At 35.1% G+C, this 18,418-nt stretch overlaps 1 protein-coding gene across 19 annotated transcripts in view; it reads left to right on the top strand.

Moving 5' to 3' along the window:
• Window positions 1-183: 183 nt before the first annotated feature.
• Window positions 184-18,418, top strand: part of LOC106162145 (receptor-type tyrosine-protein phosphatase kappa) — an 80,883-nt gene continuing 62,648 nt past the window's right edge. For 5 of the 19 annotated variants that reach the window (XM_013539304.3, XM_087019362.1, XM_013539309.3 and 2 more), the window contains exon 1: window positions 18,000-18,355. The gene's annotated coding sequence lies outside the window, so the exon portion shown is untranslated. Of the gene's footprint in view, window positions 810-1,188; window positions 1,300-5,191; window positions 5,388-5,516; window positions 5,613-17,991; window positions 18,371-18,418 lie in introns of those variants that run through there. The other 14 variants (XM_013539307.3, XM_013539305.3, XM_013539294.3 and 11 more) reach the window with 11 other exon arrangements.

Here is an 18,418-nt window from a genome sequence, read left to right as displayed (position 1 = left end):
CACATATAGACGTTAAACTACACGTTTGCACTAAAATTCAGGAACAAACTTTGTTCATGTCTTTATAATTTCATTGTCTAAGGCGATCATTCACGACCAAAATAAGCCGTAAGCTGTCATGTCTTGGTGCACGTGACACCGAGTGTCACCTGCTTACACCTATTTCGAAGAGTTGCTCGAGCACGTGCGTTTGGTAGTCGTCAAAACAAAAAATAATGGATATTTAACAAGAATATTCTGCATAATACGCTTTCTTAGTCATGCAACTACCCGAGCCTATAGTGAACCAAGATTTTGGCATATTTTGACGAGACTTGAAAACTGTTTCTTGAAAATTATCGGTGCTGATTTCGGAAACCCCTCCTATCCGTACGCCACGCAGGTAAACGAGACAGAGCGGAGTTGCTTGCTGTGAAAAGGTAAAGGAAAGACTCGATTTGGACTGAAAGGAAAAACCTAAACACTTTCTCACATGACAATTTTCAACTTCTTCCACTATAGCATCCCAAACTCTACTGGAAATGCGTAGGATTCACTCACCTACTTGAATGTATATGTACACAGGAAAAGCAAGAATGCGGCAGGTGCACCATTTTCTAGAAGTCAAGCTACCATATTGTTATAGTCTCACCAGGGGCCTGGCGTACCTAGAAAGGACCATGAGTGTGAGGCCATCCAGCTTCAGTGAACATTCAATCATCAATTCCTGGACTAAAGTGGATTATTTTTTATACAGAAAATGGAGGCAGAAAACTTAGATTATGGTACCTTGTATCAGTAAAGCTGTCCATCTCTGAAATTTCTCCAAGGTCAGGCTAATTCTCTTTATTAGCTGGAATTTAGTTTAAAAACAAATAAAATTAATACAAACGTGAATTGCCACCTAGCAAAATATCAAAGTCCTTTCTTGCAGTTTGCAATCATGTCAATTCTTAGCATTTAGATTTATGGGGGTATTGAAAGCTTTTACAAATGAAAGAATTGCTACATGTGTCATGTAGTATATTATGTATTAAGTAGCAAATGTACATAGTAATGTATTGGCAGTAATAGTAAACCTTGGAGCCATTATTCAAAATAAACGGTGTATAATGGGTCCAAGGGTAAAGTTAAATTATATATATATCTGTTTTACTTTTCACTCATATTTTCACTTTTACCATATTTTCTGAATTCTGACTTCATCAGCAGAACAAGACCAGCTAGTTCGATCATCAGCTACAGAAGCAACAAGGCCAAATGTTGTGATGATACTCCCTAGGATGGTTTTGTTTCACCTTTTTTGCATGAGAATAATGGGTAAGTTCATGTACACCCTCAGTTTGCTGTTCCCTTGTTTACCTACTGTAACTTTTCTGAACACCTGGACATTATAACTGATAAAATAAAATAATAAAAATTAGACATTCAAGGACATCTCCAATATAAAATATTAATTAGCCATTCTTTCAAACCATACACCCAGTAGTATTATAAATCAGGTTGGTATTTCCAGGTCATGCTATGATAATAAAAATATTTGAGTTGAGGAAGAATTTGGCATACATGTACATGTAGTTGCCTACCCTAGGCACCAATTTCTAGTGTTTATCTTGGCTTATAACCTTGTTGAAGGGGCAAGCTTGAAGTTATCCATAGCCCATTTTCTTCAACAAAACATGATGGTATATCAAAAAGGGACCATATGCAGGACTTTTTTGCTTTAAAATGTACAGTTGACAAATTCCCTTTTTGCTGCAACAAATTTAATAGCTTCAGTACTTATCAGACATCACACTAGGACTTCCAAACTCAAAACTGCATGTTCAAGATATATGTTTATAAGACCATTTTTATTTTCTGCTACGGAAGATAAGGAGAAATTGAACAAAATGCATTGTAATACTTACATTTTGAATGAAGCTCAATTGATTCGTCTGCTTGCGGGTAAAAAACAAATACGCTAAAATACACAAATTTGAGCTCTGTCGAGGATAGAGGCCAACACTTGGTTAAAAGACCCATCTAGATAATCCTGTTTACTTATTAAAACAACAAACTAAATGTATAAAGCATTTTGGCACAACACTATACTCAAGTGGGGGACAGTGGCAACCTAATGTATTATTATTTGTATACTGCAGAAGCCAAAGCTCTTATCAAAACTAAGGGTGCTTTCCCAGAGATTTAGATCGATCTAAGGATTAAGTTTTAGATCGACCTAACTCCCTGGGGGTTCAGGCTAAATTGCAGTCAGCCGAGCGGACACCATAGTTAATTACCACCTTACAGCTTTTAGTAGGCAGAACAGACGCTTAAGCCGGCCAAGCTGACAGTAATCTAGTGAGACTCACCACAGGGATAGATCGATCTAAAAATCTATGGAAATGGGGTGTAAGCCAAAGATGTGGGGGAGGCACACAGCTTGTCACGCATTTCACCTCAGCCTGGAGACAAAAGAGGTCTTACTTGCAAACCTTATTTCAAACATTTGTACAGAGAGCAGCTACAGTTTGTAGCACTTTCAGAAAAGGTTAGATGTATGACTTAGCAGAATTTGCTTTTTCATGGGAAATGTTTGATTTAAGATGCAATTTGATCAGTTGATCTTGTGTTATTATTCAAGAGACCTCGAGTGGAGGAAAGATTAGCATTGTTTGGGAACAGGATTATTAGAGATGATACTTTTTTTCACGACACACACTGTCAGCTTTGTCGTTCATGTTCCAACAGGTATTGTAGCTTTTGTGCCTGGTTTTGCCAGACAGAAGTGTCAAATTACCAAACTCCTAAGGACACTAGCATGAATTTGACATGAAATAAGACTCGAACTGAATATTGAAAGTCGACAACATAGCCTCATGCAGGTAAAATCATAGTTCACATTAAAAAGAGAAACCAAATTTTCATTTTGGTATAACAAATACCTTTAATTGATTATTTTATGCCCACTGAAAAGGTCCAGAAGCGATTAATTAAAAGTGATTTATAAGCAAGTCGTTCATGACTTGTATCTTGTATCTACCAGTGACATTAATGAATATGTACCAGTACATGTGCATGCCAACTTAAAATAAAAAAAGAGATCTGTCCACTAACACCCCATTTCCATAGATTTTTAGATCGATCTATCCATGTGGGGAGTCTCACTAGATTACTGTCAGCTTGGCTGGCTTAAGCGTCTGTCCCGCCTACTAAAAGCTGTAAGGGGGTAATTAACTATGGTGCCCGCTTGGCTGACTGCAATTTAGCGTGAACCCCCAGGGAGTTAGGTCGATCTAAATCTTAATCTCTAGATCGGTCTAAATCTCTGGGAAAGCACCCTAAGAGAAGGATGAGGCTAGCAGGCATTCTCAAGTTGCAAGTAATGAGCATTATTATAATAAACAAACTTAACTTAGTGGTCATGTTTGTTGATGAGTGTCATAAAGTTTAGATTAAATGCAGTTTTACTTTTTTTAACAAGGTAAAAACAATGTTGTAAAAAGCTGTTGGACTTAAGGGTGATTAAGACTGCGTGTTCATAGGCATCATGGAATATTTTATCTAAATGGTCATCACAGCACTGGAGGAAATATTAATTTCCACCAGTATCTAAATTAGGATTTTAGGTACAAGTATTTTTTTATGTAAGACCACATGGTCATTTTTTATGATTTTATTGCCATACTGTTTTAAAAGGAAAATATTATGCAGATGTACCTGACATTTAATAATTTTAAGTGAATTTCAGGTAAAGCATATTCAGCGTTGTTTGTTTATGTGTAAACTTACTTTATTTTAAAAATCACCCATCTGTGTGCTTTTATGTTTTTTTCATGTGTTTTTACAGTTAAACTATAAAAAGGTTCAAGATAAGTAGATGTGGTTTGACATACTGAGTAAGACATTCAGTTGATCCTCAGTGAATACTGATAAATGAGAAAGATGTTCAACACTGATTATGTTATTTTGTTTCACCATGTTTATCACCAGACAAAACATGAACGCATCTAGGTTTATGTGGTAAGAGCAAATAAGCAATGCGTTTTTTGCTACTCAGTTGTGTAAACTAAGGTTTGTTATGGAGGTTAAAAAGGCTATTGAAATACCAGACACTAAATTAATCTTGTGTTATGCAAGCTTTCTTGCCTTTGAATTAACAAAATGATTCATTTTACAGCAAATAATAAATGCAAAATTCATGTTTTATTCTTACATTTACTGAAATGTATTTCTATAATTATGGAAAAACAATGTTAATGTAAGGGTAAGCCTGGCTTCTCTGATGTTTAATATTATTTACATCCGTACTCAGTGAAAGTTTGAAAAATATGTTTGCATGCAAGTAGGGGTTTCACAGTGCTCTCAAGCATATATCTATCTATCTATCTATCTTTCTATATTTATATCTATCAACCTTTATATACATAAAAATCTGTCATTTATAATACCACATTCATTCAGTTCAGTGCATGTCAAGCATCTATTTTCTATCAATTTGAAAATTGCATTAGTCTAAGTAGTCTCTGTGGTTAAGATGACTTTTTGCTTTAATTTGCAGAAATCAGCAGTGCTGCAATCTTCCAAAATAATTTGTGATCCTTTGGTCATATTGCATTTGGACAAAACCTTTTTGTTTTATGTCCAATAATGGTAGTTGGATTATGATCTTTAAAGATAATGGTTGTATCAACAAAGATATCATAATTATAATTGATTATTGAGTAAAGGTTGCATATGGAAATCCTAAAGTACAGTGCTTTTTTGGGATTCCTCATAGCTGACAACATGCTAGTCAGCATACTCAATATTGCAAGTGGTATATTAAGTACAGTTTATAATAGGTAGGAACTTAAGCTTGGAAAAAGGAAAGGAGAAAAAGGTGAAAAATAAAAGTCTTGCAAAACTGATGGTTTTGGTTAAGGAATGATAAAGCTTGAAAAAGAACCGTTTTAAACACTTGCGATGAACAGGTCTCTGAGAATTTCAAGGAGGCTCGACAGCATTAAAGGTCAGCAGGTGCTATGTGTACACTTGTGTTTTGGGAAGCTATGAGCTGTTAGCCAGAAGCACTTCAAAGACCTACAATTACTTGACAAGTCCTTTATTACTTGATGATGATTTTTATGAAGCATTTATCAGATATTGTCACAAGTGTGAAAGCCTAAAGTGTGAACACATCCATTCAGCAGTGAAATATCCAGTGGAATTACAGTCATTTTAAGTTTAAAAAGAGTGATGAAAAGCCCTAGTGTATAATTCCATCTGACAATCCATCACATCAGCATCCTCTGAGGCTGAGAGAGCGAGTCCATTTGTCACAGATGATAAAGTGTGTGCTGCTGCAACTCTGTGATGTGTAGAACTCTATAGGTGTCAGCAGGAGTCACAGGCGGAATTAAGCCAGAATGAGAATTGCTCTTCAGGTGGGTAAATTAATATGGCAGACAGGTTGTTATCCCAAAGAGAAACTGGATGCTGCAGCTCGACCTTATAACATCAGATGAGGTGAAATTATTCTAGTCAGTATTGTCTTTTAACGTCTCCTGTTGCAGGTATTTTTTCACAACAGTGTGTTAGACAGTAGGAAAGCAAGTCAGTGGAGTGTGGGCTTTATATACACAATAGCTAGAGGTTTTCTGGGTGCTGTGGTAAGTGGAACTCCTTTTTTTACTTCAATAATGCTGGGTCTATTAAAATTCCTTATGGTATGAGAGAGAACACTTAGCTGATGAGGGTCAAATACTTTGGTGAATATCATATGACATCTATAATTTAATACCTTTCTGGTGCAGTTAATTGGTGTTTTTTTTTTTTTTTTTTGTGTGTGTGTGTGTGTGTGTGTGTGTGTGTGTGTTTGTGTATGTGTGTGATGGTGTTTATAGTAAAAAAAATATTTAAGTAGAATTTGAGCTGCTGTTATCAAACCTAATTGTTCGTTTTTGAAGAAATTCTTTGCATTAGCTGTTGATATAACTCTGTGATATGGGTTTTCAGTGTATGATACAAAATATATTATGCCCTTTGCTGCAAATGTAAAAACGTTTGTGTTGAAGGTCCTCCTTTTATGATGAGGGTGGGCCTAAAATTATGGTTGTTTATATATATATATAAAGGTAAATTAAGTGCCAGTTATGATATGTGTCTAGACAGTTTCATCGGAAGTGATGGGTCCAGGGCTCAAGAAAATCAATTTAAATCTATATATTATACACATCAGCAGAAACAAGCACAGTGTCAGAAATTAAGGGGGGGGGGGGGGGGGGGGGCGAAAGTACAAGAGGCCACATGTACATGCTTTTTGTAAATTTGCAGAAGACACCTAAGGTGTAGGTTCATCAAACAGTTTTGACATCTCTCAAAGGCTTGCTTGTCAAATACGATGGATGACATGGGCCTGAGGACTGTTGCTCCTCTCCCATCCTCTTCTCTTCCCTAACCTCCACTTTGTTGCAAGAAATTTATCTTCATTTTCTTATCCCAATGTTTTTTGATAATTACCATGTAAGACAGAGAAAGGAATAGCAATTACAGCCACAAACAGATAATCAATTATGATGGATTTTGTCACGAGCAAGCAGTTACTTTTAAGGATATTTCTTGGAATGCAGTTTATGAGGAATGAGAACTGAAGCACTCCCAAGTAAAATGAAAAGGTAAGGAAGGTTTCTTTTATTGTGTAGAGAGAAGGAGAGAAATGTATCAATTTCTTGGTTTGGGAAATTGAATGTATTTATTTATCCTGTCCTCTTTGTCCATCTGGCTGTCTACCTCCACCAATGGTTTGTTTTTATTGACATTGTTTAGCTCATGGTTAAGATACTTCAAAAAATTCTTCTTTGATTTTGATAAAATTTTAGGAAGGAGTTTTCAAAAAAATAAATAAATGAAAATAATAATAAAGAAGAAGAAGTGGTACAATTTCAACAATACCTTTGAAATACTTTTTGCATTCTAGTTTAATATTATTATTATTATTTATTATTTATTATTTATGTTTTGTCTTGGAGGAGGCCAACACTCTTGGAGTGCATACTTTTTTCTTAATAACTTGTTTATTTATTTATCAACCAATTGTTTACGTATTCATAACCTTTTAATCTTATTTATTCTTTTTTCCACTTTTTACTGCATTCTTTATCAAGTTATGTCATTTGAGAGGGGTGTGTATGCACACACACACATACACACACACACACACCTGGGAGAGAATTTTTGTTCATCATTCCAGAAAGTTAGATACCTTAATCTCCAGCAGTGCATACATTTTTAAACATTTGCTTTTCAATGCATCCAGGTTGTCATTTGAATATTGCATGCATGTTGAAAATTTAATATTTGCTGATGATCTGTGTAGACATTGAGGGTTGGAGTCTTAGAAAGGTATTGAATATTCATACATCTTGAAGTATAGTATCATCCTCCAGTGTTGGTGTGGCAAGGTGTCCTCATGGACTTGTGTTGTCCTCAGCAGACTGGGTTTTCTTACATTTCACTTGTACTTAATGACATTGATACTGACAGTTTGTTCCATTCTGGGGATTGGAGAGTGCATTGTGAGCAGTGATTGACAAACATGAAGATTGTGGCTCTTCAGACCTCGTAAAAGACAATTGTCATTTGTGACTTGGAGTCGCAGGTTTGTGATTGCAAACACCAGATAAATGACTTGAACCAGATTACAGTCTGATTGTGAATATACTGCCCATGATCACAGAATTATAAACTGTGAACAATTAGGCTGGCTTTTATACTTTTTTTACATAATTTACAATGTGATGCTTGCAGCAAGTGTTTTTTTTAGAAAAATAGACCATGAAAAATCACAGTTTAAGTCATTATTTCACAATCACTGTATCACAAATCTGCAGCTACTAGTACAAACAGCAATTATGTTTGTAAGGGCTGTTTTTTTTTTTTTTTTTTTTTTTTTTTTTTTTTTTTTTTTTTTACATAATATAACTAGTTATTTAGTCTGATCATATTGGCTAGTGAAAGTTAGCCAAACTTATAGTCTGAAACATACCTTGTCTGAATTAGTCTGTTATAATGGTGAATAGCTGGTTAGTCAGTGGGGTCATTTGATTGTGTAGCCTAATATTGCCATGTATGGAGTTTGAAATAGTTCTTGTCTAAACAAGTCTATGAAATACCGCTCCACTTTGATTGGACCTACCATCACTGGTCTCTTTTGGTATGCCACAATTGCTGCTGTTGTAGCATGTGCACTCTGAATTTGAAATCAGTTTTGATTTTTGATATTTTATGTCATATAGAGATATACTGTATGTTATTCCGTTCCTTTGAGACAAAAACCTATGATAACACACACACACACACACACACAGTCAAATGCAAGTTCCAAGCTACTAAGGCTTCATTCACATGCAATGTCTATTTTCTAAATTCTATTTTCTATTCGCGGTATGTCTTATGATCACGGTCTGTGCCCTGAATATCCCGCGGCGTAATTACTGGCAGCGCGAGCCAGTTACTATAAGTTACTTTAAGTAACTGGCTCGCGCTGCCAGTAATTACGCCACGGGATATTCAGGGCACAGACCATGATCATAAGATAGCGCGAATAGAAAATAGAATTTAGAAAATAGACATTGCATGTGAACGAAGCCTAAGACTCAAGTTTTAACCTGATTAGTCTTTTCCTGTCAGCTGATTCACCCTTCTTATATCATGTTTGTTTTTCTTATTTATTATTGATAAAATTATGTGTAATTTAGTTAACAGCAAGCGCATCTTTATTGTCTCTGCACACAGATGTAATTTACTTCAGGTACCAGGTTGTTTGTATATCATGTTGTCGAATCTTGCATATTTTTGGTGTAGAAATATGAGGTGAATGTTTTTTTTTAATGACTTTGTCATCATTAAGTTTTTATTTAGAAGAAGAACATATTCTATGCCAAATAAAGTTTATAGATATACTAGTACATTTGTGGCTCTAGTGTTTATAGGTTTTAAGAAAAGAAAATAGATAATATTTTAAAATATTTCATAATACCAATTAATTTTTTTTCAGTCGCTTTGTATATATTGGTCCTACAACTTAGATGTTTTCAACCATTAACAGTTGCCTATACTGTGCCCTGTACAATACCAGAACCTTTTGGGGAAGAAACTCAAGATTATGAAAGCATGCTTATTTATGTATGTAGAACAATACGATTAACGTAACATATAGGCTGATCAAGGACATCTGATGACCTGATTATTAGAATCTTGAAGGAATGTGTGGTTAACCACAAGTTCAGGAAGGGATTTGAGGAAGATATCTATATAGGTTTTTTTATCCTCCAAATGTTAAATAATATAATATAATATCCTGTTTTCAGCTGTTGTACTGCTGTTGATGGTATGTTAAGCAATGGATTCTTTTGCTGTTATGTTCACAAGCCAGATATTTATGAAAGTCTAAACTTATTTGCACTGTTTAATATTTCTGATGTTTAGTAAACTTTCTGTCTATTTTCTGGACCTTGGTCACCGCAGTGTTAATATTTATTAAATTTCTGTCATTTTGCAAATTTATAAAAATATGATTATTATTTTTCAGTATATAGTCTTAGGTTTTTATAATTGATTATTTAGCACATTATGAATATTTTTCAGAAGTGGATCGCATATTTCAAATTGGACTTTTCAGGCATGAGATTTTTCCGTCTTTTGGCGGAATTCCGACTTTTTTCCTTCAAAAATGTCATTTTTTATATCATTGCAAATCCGTTGAGAAAATTTCAGGGGGGGGGGGTAGGGGTACCCTTCCCTTCCCCGGCGAGACCCTTCACTCATCGGCACTCGCATGTTTTCAATTTTGACCTTGCCGAAAAACGTTACCAACCGTACATATATATCGATTCTGGGACGCACTGTTATCAAGGGGGAAACTTTTGCGACATCTATACGACATTTATACAGTCATTGAATGCAATTACCGTAAAACGGCCTGTATCCTGTTCATATAGCGCTGCGCGGTTTTTTCCATGTGGTATCGTGTGTCGCTTTTGCGTTTTGGAAAATGAAGCTACTTGAGGCCGGTGTAAACGATGATAGAGTCAGAGAAATCGATAAAGGGATTAAGAATAAATTCAGGTAGGTTGTTTTACTAGATCGGTTGTGTGTATGTCGTATGAAGACATTGAACTTGCATTTGAAAATTTTCATGTTTTGAGTTGTCGACTTGTCGCTCGTTTAAAATTGTGCCCAACTGTTGAATCACTAAATCTACTGATCGTCTGATGTGATGACGGTGTTGTCACTAGTAATAGTATAAACGATAGTTGTACTAGATCTATGACATGGTTTAAACGTACATCAACAGAATTAATAAGGGGGGCGCACCCCCCTTAACAACCCCCCCACGCACACTACGTGTGCGTTAAGATTTTTCTTCGAAAAATCTTTCAGACTTTTTTATCAAAACCAAATCTCATGCCTGACTTTTAAACCTAAGAATAAAAAAATTGAACGCAAACCCATAGAACTGTTGAATTGCATAACTTTTTTTATATACAGACACCTTTTATTCTGGTAACCATGTGTGTCCATGTTGGTGCTGTTGCTGTCAGACACATCAGTCATTCGCTTTATAACTGCAAAATCGCATTTTTCCTTTACTTTAAATTTACAAAGTGGCTCTGTTTCATAAAAAAATTCAGGCACCTTTTAAAAATCAGCAAATGTAAAAAATGTTATTGTAATATTTTTTTGTTCAGCTTCTGTATGGTATCTGTATATTTGCCAGGTTTGCTGTCTAGTTTACATTTATCATAGTTTCTAGATAATGGTATGTTTTTCTGTATATTAAAAACTATGCTATGTACAGTACTTATGCTGGTCTTATATACTTTTAATCTAGATTCATATTAAAGTTTTGCTTTGTTATTTCTATATATTTTCATGGCTGTCATTATTTTCCTTTGTGTGTGTTGGTATGAATTCATGACCATTTTTTATTTTCAGATAAAGTTTGGATCAAACATTTTATCTACTGTGACATGATCGTTTGTTAATCTAATCCTTAGACATTTTCATGATGGAAGAAAACATAACACCTGCCTTGTCCTTGATCAAGACGTGTTAATAGTTACAGATAATAATGAGGGGTGGGCTGTAGTATTTACATAATTGCTGTTAATTACATACAAAGATATTTGTTGGTGCCTTTTATCGTTATTGGTTGCATTATTGTTACTTTAAAAGGTAGTGAAATCAGTTTCCCATGCTTTAAATAGAATTGGTTTCCAAACAGGTGTTTCTTTGGCAACAGAAACCAGTCCTTATTTTGTTGGTTTTCACATATGAAAACATGCCCTGTTTACTTGTCAACAGAGTTGCGCATGTGTGTATTTTAAATGGACCCAGTGCAGACCAAATCAATCCTAATGCACTCATATAGTCAGATGTTGATTTTTTTCACCTCATGCTGTGTACAGTCCAGGAAACATGTCTGTTGTCTATTAAGTTCTGTTCAGAAAAGTACCAACTCTCTTTAGACCAGATCACCATGATCATGGTTTTGAAAGGTGCTTCACACACACACACACACACACACACACAAAAAAAAAAACATTTTAAGTTGAAAATTGATCTTAACTTTGAATTAAAAATTTGTCTTAAAAAGTATGTCTTAAATTTAAGTTAAAAGTTAACTTTGAGACCTAAATTAAGACTTAAAGACCCAATATTTTGGACTACTTTGACCAGAAATTAATTTTAGTGAGTTTCTTGTAACATATCTTCAATTAAAGCAGACCAAAATTGCTTATTTTGTAGTTGAGCCCATTTTTTAACCTAAGTTCTTTTGTGAAAAAAAAAAATGTCCATGCAGTTAAAGCCACACAAAGGCTGCATTCAGAATAAGGGACTAACTAGTTCGAAGGTCAAATATGGCCTACCCACTTGAATACTTCCTCACAGGATATCTATTCAGTATCTATTAGCGTATTTAGTTGGTAAGCTTTGTAGTAGGTTGCAATATTTGATGCTCGGACTAGTTAGTCCCCTAGTCTGAATGGGGCCAAAGTAGGATTTGAAATGCATTCATGCATAGGTTGCTTTTTGTTGAACTTATCTGAGGACAATTAAAACTTTCAAAACATAAAATGACAGATGAATGGTCTTAATCAATATTGCAAAAAATAATCGTATTCACTTTGTCCTGTCCAACCTCGGTAGTCAGCCATCTTGAGACAGTTTGACAATAGCGCAATTTATGGTGTGAGTGTCTCACAATACATGGAAGTCCTGTCAATGCAAATGAATAAAAAAGGAAATGAAAAACCTTCGCTTGTGCATGGGTTTTGAACTTTGGCCTTTTCCAAAATTGCATGTGTCAAGAAAAGAAGATAAAGGTTGGGCAATCCAAGTAAAATGCTGTTTACCCCGGAATATTTAGTTTAATATGAATTTTGATCAAAATCCTCCTTTGTGTACCTTTAATATAGGTGAATTCCTGAACCCTTGATCATTTGCTTGATAATCAGATTTATGGTCTAATTTGGACTTTGTCTGAACAGAACTTTGGTTTGATTTGTGTCCTTATTGAAGTCTTTCTCATGTGAGTGTTGACAAATATAATAAAACACAATGAAAACCGCCTTTGTGGTGGTTTTGACACCATTTTAAATGCTTCTGCCTAAATGGCATCTTGATTGATGTATGGTATCCATGTATGATAAAGTCTATTGGAATTAATGGTAGGCATTTGAGAACTGGGCATGTACCTGTATTTATTTCACCTTCAATGCTTTGGTTGCTCTATGTTGAGGATAAGCTATACAATACTCCCAGATCAGTGAAATTGTCACATCCTTTGATTATCTAAGTACAGCTGGATCTTCATTTGTCTTCATCATGTCATGGTGCTTTATTGGAAATCAGATAAAATCTCTGAGCGTTAAGTTGCTCCCCAAGATTGCTTTTAAAATCTGTACCATTATCAGCCTAATCAGGCCTGAGCAATAGCGTGATGATAGTCAATATATTTCTAGGCCAAATTGTATCAGCCAGGCTTGATGTAGTGCAGCCTGGCAGGACAAATCCTAGGTGATCAGTTCCTTCTGTTAAATATGGTGCAGTAAGCCTGGAAATGAACAATTACCAGTCTTAAGCAAAGCCCTAATGCCTTGATACCCTTACATAATTTTTATTCAAGGCAAGTGATAATTCATTTTGTGTAAAAAAATGCTTATGATTGATTGATTGCCTTTTCGTCTGATGATTTTTTATTTGATTAAATGTAATAAAATAATGTCAGCTGAACATTGTTAGACAAGGAATGGGATTTTTAATTTAACTATTAAATGAAATCATAAATTGTAAAATTGTGTTCATGGTAATATTTCCCATCATGGACATTTTCCAGGCATGTTAAGTAAAACAATAATGGACAGTATAACATCGTAGTAGGCAGAATGTTTAAATTCTACTACACAGTATACTGGCTTCTTGGTGCTTCTAGATGGTTAAAAACCATGAAAAGTTACAATAATTTTCATACTTTGGATAAGATAAGCCAAAGAAATTTTGCTTCTTTTTTATCTGATGAGTACTATGGTAGCCACTTCCACACACAGATCTGTTTTAGAGGAATATAATACAATATAAAATAAGTCTTATTATTAGATTATCCAATCATAAAAAATGGGACAATGTAGAAGAAATGAAAAAGGTTATACTGAGTATAAATAAATAGATACTTCCTTTTGCCAGGAGGCAGTTGGATATGAGTATTTGAAGAAGTTATAACTAAAACTTTATTTCATTACTTTTTCATTTTAGTTTTATTAATTACAATGAATTTATCACGTGGATCCAAGGAATAAGAAAGCGAGGAGATGGTATTTAAAAATACAGATCCTACTATCATATATTGTCATTTAACATATCTTATCCAGGTTTTTTGTGCCAAATCAAAATTTCCTTGAGAAAAAACATTTTTCCTACTTCCAAATCATTGCATGTTCATCCATCCTAGCACTTGGATTTGATGTGGTATTTCATCATCTCTAATCAAGTAATTTATTTGTAAATGTCTGGCTTGAGACATGTCTTCTTGTACAATTCAGAAAGAAATATAGACACCAGCTACTTTCATTTGAGAGGTTTTATCATTTTTAAGGTCTGAATTGGGGAAAATGAGTAGTTTTGTGTGATAAATACCATGTACAAAATATGACTTTGGGACATTTTTAATAGGGGAGACTCGAGAGCGTACCTTTAATGCATATAATATACAGGTATATTCTTGAAACTATAATCTAATTATTTAAATAATCTATAAATTATGTGTTTGATTGTTTCAGGTATTATATGGTATTAATGAAAGCAGGTCACTTGCATTACATATATCTATATATACATGAATAGACCCAGAAACCAGTGAAGTTCTAGTTGTGCCTTGTTTCTGTATAACCATCAAATGCCAGGGTGGCAGTAATATACTATTAATTTAGTGATTCTGCCAAGTGTGTTGCAGCATACTTATTTATAAAATGCTAGAAGATTTAATTTGAGTCTTCAGCCTGTAAACCCATTTAGTAAAATTTGTTAACATTGTTGCACTGCTGTTTTTCTTTATTGGCTGTCAATGTACTTTCTTCCATGTCAATGTTCTATTTAAACAAATACAGTCTCTCAGATAGCTATGAAAGAGAGAATTGGTATGATAAAGGAGGTCCCAGGTTGGTAATTATTGTTTTGCGGCAAGGACAAAGACATAAATGTCATCTAAGGGCCTGCATGTTTATACAAAACTAAGCCATATGTTACCTATTGCACCTATAATAAGTATAATTTTTTTCTATTACAGTAAGAAACATATTGATATTTTGGCATAGTTTAGGACACTTATTTGATATTTTCTCTTTACTTTGGTGTATATAAACGAAGGTTTTCTAGTGAAGACAACTGTAAACAGTGCATTTTATGCTGTACCTGTGATGTATGTGTATCATGCAGTCAAAAGGATATAAACAGTACAGTCACAGCACATACACTATTTATTTAACTGAAAGATTTAATGAATGAGTCCCCCTTGCTTTTGGAAGACAAATGTTCATGTAAGACAGACTTAATAGTAACAATAATAATTATATAATTACATCGTATAATTAGTTATTGTCAGTGGAATTTTATTGTTTAAGCGTAATACATGGTGTAAATGAATCTGTTTTCAACAGATGCAGCTTTATTGTACCACCAGCGTTAGCGCTGGCGGTACACATGGTTTTAGTCCCGTCCGGTCCGTTCCGCCGGCTCCTGCGGCTCCGCCGCCATGTTACCGTTACCGCTTCTCCTCCTAGACGGTAAGGGCCCCCATACCCATCTCTTGGATTTAGGTCACCTATAATCTCAACTCGTTCCACGTAAAATTTGGGCTTTGTCGGTATTGGGGTCTAGGTGTGGCACTCATTGCAATGCACCCTTGTCCAAAAATGGCAAAATTAAATGCTAATTATCTACCCTACGGAAGGAATTATGGGAAAAATTTCTACAGACAGCTTTCCAAAAGTCATATGTGTAGATTTCAAATGTGCCCTTGGATTTGACCTTTGACCTTTATTTCAAGGTCAAACGGGCAAAAATTTTCAAAAAAATGAATTTTTTTTCGAAAAAAAATTTATTTGCGCTGTTATTCAGACACCACACAGACTTAACCAATAATATTATTGGAAAATGTTACCCTTCAGGTCATCTTTCATCTGTGTGAATTTGGGGTCAATCGGTGCATTTTCACGGGTGTAGCGGCCATAAGATACCGAAACTGAAAACTGTCTCTAATTCGGGAACCGTTAATGCTAGAGACCCATTCTTTTTTGCATTTTGTAGAACATGTAAAGCCCAACACTGGAGGTGGTCTCCGTTTTTGTGTATTCCATACGGTTTTCGAGTTACGCTGTATCAAAAAGTACATATTGGTGGTGAAAGCAAAATGTGCAGTACGGTAATGGATAATAAATTTTGAACTCCGGAAAAATAAAACATAAGGCTTGGCAAAGCAGACAACTTGTGGTCAAAAATGACATTATTTCATCAAATTTGAACATCTGGAACTTCAGAGCACCTCCTATTTCAAGAATTTTGACCAAAATGACCTTTTCTTTATTTTAATTAAATTTTTCCGTAGGAAATTTATTGCACATTATGGTAACTCCAAAATTATAACATTTAGTCCCTTATATCTCCAAAACTGGCAGAGATAAGTCCATAGTTACTATTGAAGTTGAATAGGAAGTCATGTACTGGCAATCTTACTGTGACCTTGAAATTGACCTTTGACCTACTTTTCACCATGAACTGAACTTTGCAAATTTTGCCTCCCTTTTATCTCCAAAACTGGCAGAGATAGGTCCATAGTTTCTATTGAACTTGAATATGAAGTCATATACTGGCAATCTAAATGTGACCTTGAAATTGACCTTTGACCTACTTTTCACCATGAACTGAACTTTGGAAATTTTGCTTCCCTTTTATCTCCAAAACTAGCAGAGATAGGTCCATAGTTACTATTGAAGTTGAATAGGAAGTCATATACTGGCAATCTAAATGTGACCTTAAAATTGACCTTTGACCTACTTTTCACCATGAACTGAACTCTGCTAATTTCTTTCTCTTTTAACTCCAAACCTGGCAGAGATAGGTCCATAGTTACTATTGAAGTTGAATAGGAAGTCATATACTGGCAATCTATATGTGACCTTGAAATTGACCTTTGACCTACTTTTTATCATGAATTGAACTTTGCAAATTTTGGTTCCCTTTTATCTCCAAAACTGGCAGAGATAGGTCCATAGTTACTATTGAACTTGAATAGGAAGTCATATACTGGCAATCTTACTGTGACCTTGAAATTGAGCTTTGACTTACTTTTCACCATGAACTGAACTTTGCAAATTTTGCCTCCCTTTTATCTCCAAAACTGGCAGAGATAGGTCCATAGTTTCTATTGAACTTGAATATGAAGTCATATACTGGCAATCTAAATGTGACCTTGAAATTGACCTTTGACCTACTTTTCACCATGAACTGAACTCTAGAAATTTTGCTTCCCTTTTATCTCCAAAACTAGCAGAGATAGGTCTATAGTTACTTTTGAAGTTGAATAGGAAGTCATATACTGGCAATCTAAATGTGACCTTAAAATTGACCTTTGACCTACTTTTCACCATGAACTGAACTCTGCTAATTTCTTTCTCTTTTAACTCCAAACCTGGCAGAGATAGGTCCATAGTTACTATTGAAGTTGAGTAGGAAGTCATATACTGGCAATCTAAATGTGACCTTGAAATTGACCTTTGACCTACTTTTTATCATGAATTGAACTTTGCAAATTTTGGTTCCCTTTTATTTCCAAAACTAATGAGATAGGTCCATAGTTACTATTGAACTTGAATGGGAAGTCATATACTGGCAATCTAAGTGTGACCTTGAAATTGACCTTTGACCTACTTATAATCATGAACTGAACTCTGCTAATTTCTTTCTCTTTTAACTCCAAACCTGGCAGAGATAGGTCCAAAGTTACTATTGAAGTTGAATAGGAAGTCATATACTGGAAATTTACTGTGACCTTGAAATTGACCTTTGACCTACCTTACAATGAACTTAACTTTGATTGTACCATTTTAAGTTATGTATATTTTTTGCGTATTTTGAAAATTCTTGTTGATTGCATTTTACAGCTTGTCAAGCATAAGTCTAGTGGCTGTGTCCCTTATTTTGCGTATGTGGGGGTCTATACGAATGCGCTTGCTTCAGCTGGTGGTACAATATTCGGAGGCGGTATCGCCTCTCTGATCCTCTAGTTTGCATTTTTATTATTCAAATAGTATTCCTCATCAGTCAAGAAAATTGTCTTAGCCTGAAGTTTAGGTTATTTAACAAGTCACAGCACCCAAGACCTAATAATAATCATCACCATTTCCACCACAGGTAAACCACTTTTTACCTAGAGCTTTATAGTCCTCTGCAGGTAGAGAGGTGACTTAATTTGGCAGTGGATAGATGTCCTGTATGTGCAGTGGAGCACTCATGCGTGGAGACACCAGACTACCTGGCTTCACGTTGTCCACTCTCATTCTTAACTGAACATTCCATCTGTTAACAGGTGTGCAGAGGACAGTGACTGTACCTGCCAGGTAATTAGACAGCCCTTGTGGCTGTATGCATGAACTCAGAAGGTTGGCCTTAAACTGGAGTATATACAGACACCAGTGTAGGATTGATATCTGACAGCGTGGATTAATGTGCCAGCTTTGAAGTGTCATTGCTGTCTGGTTGTTGTTGAAGTATCAGTTCTATCCTATAGCTACTTGTACCTAGGATCTCTAGCTACCTGTACCTGTGTTGTTTAACTTGGATGTCATCATGTAGGCAGGTGGGTACATATACTGTAAGCATGTTGGTGATTCTATCTGTGATACTTGTTAATGATGACCAT

Source organism: Lingula anatina, chromosome 1, assembly GCF_051362555.1.
Source record: "Lingula anatina isolate TDL-2025a chromosome 1, LinAna3.0, whole genome shotgun sequence".
Lineage (NCBI taxonomy): Eukaryota > Metazoa > Brachiopoda > Lingulata > Lingulida > Lingulidae > Lingula > Lingula anatina.
This window is presented reverse-complemented; position numbering and strand designations above follow the sequence as displayed.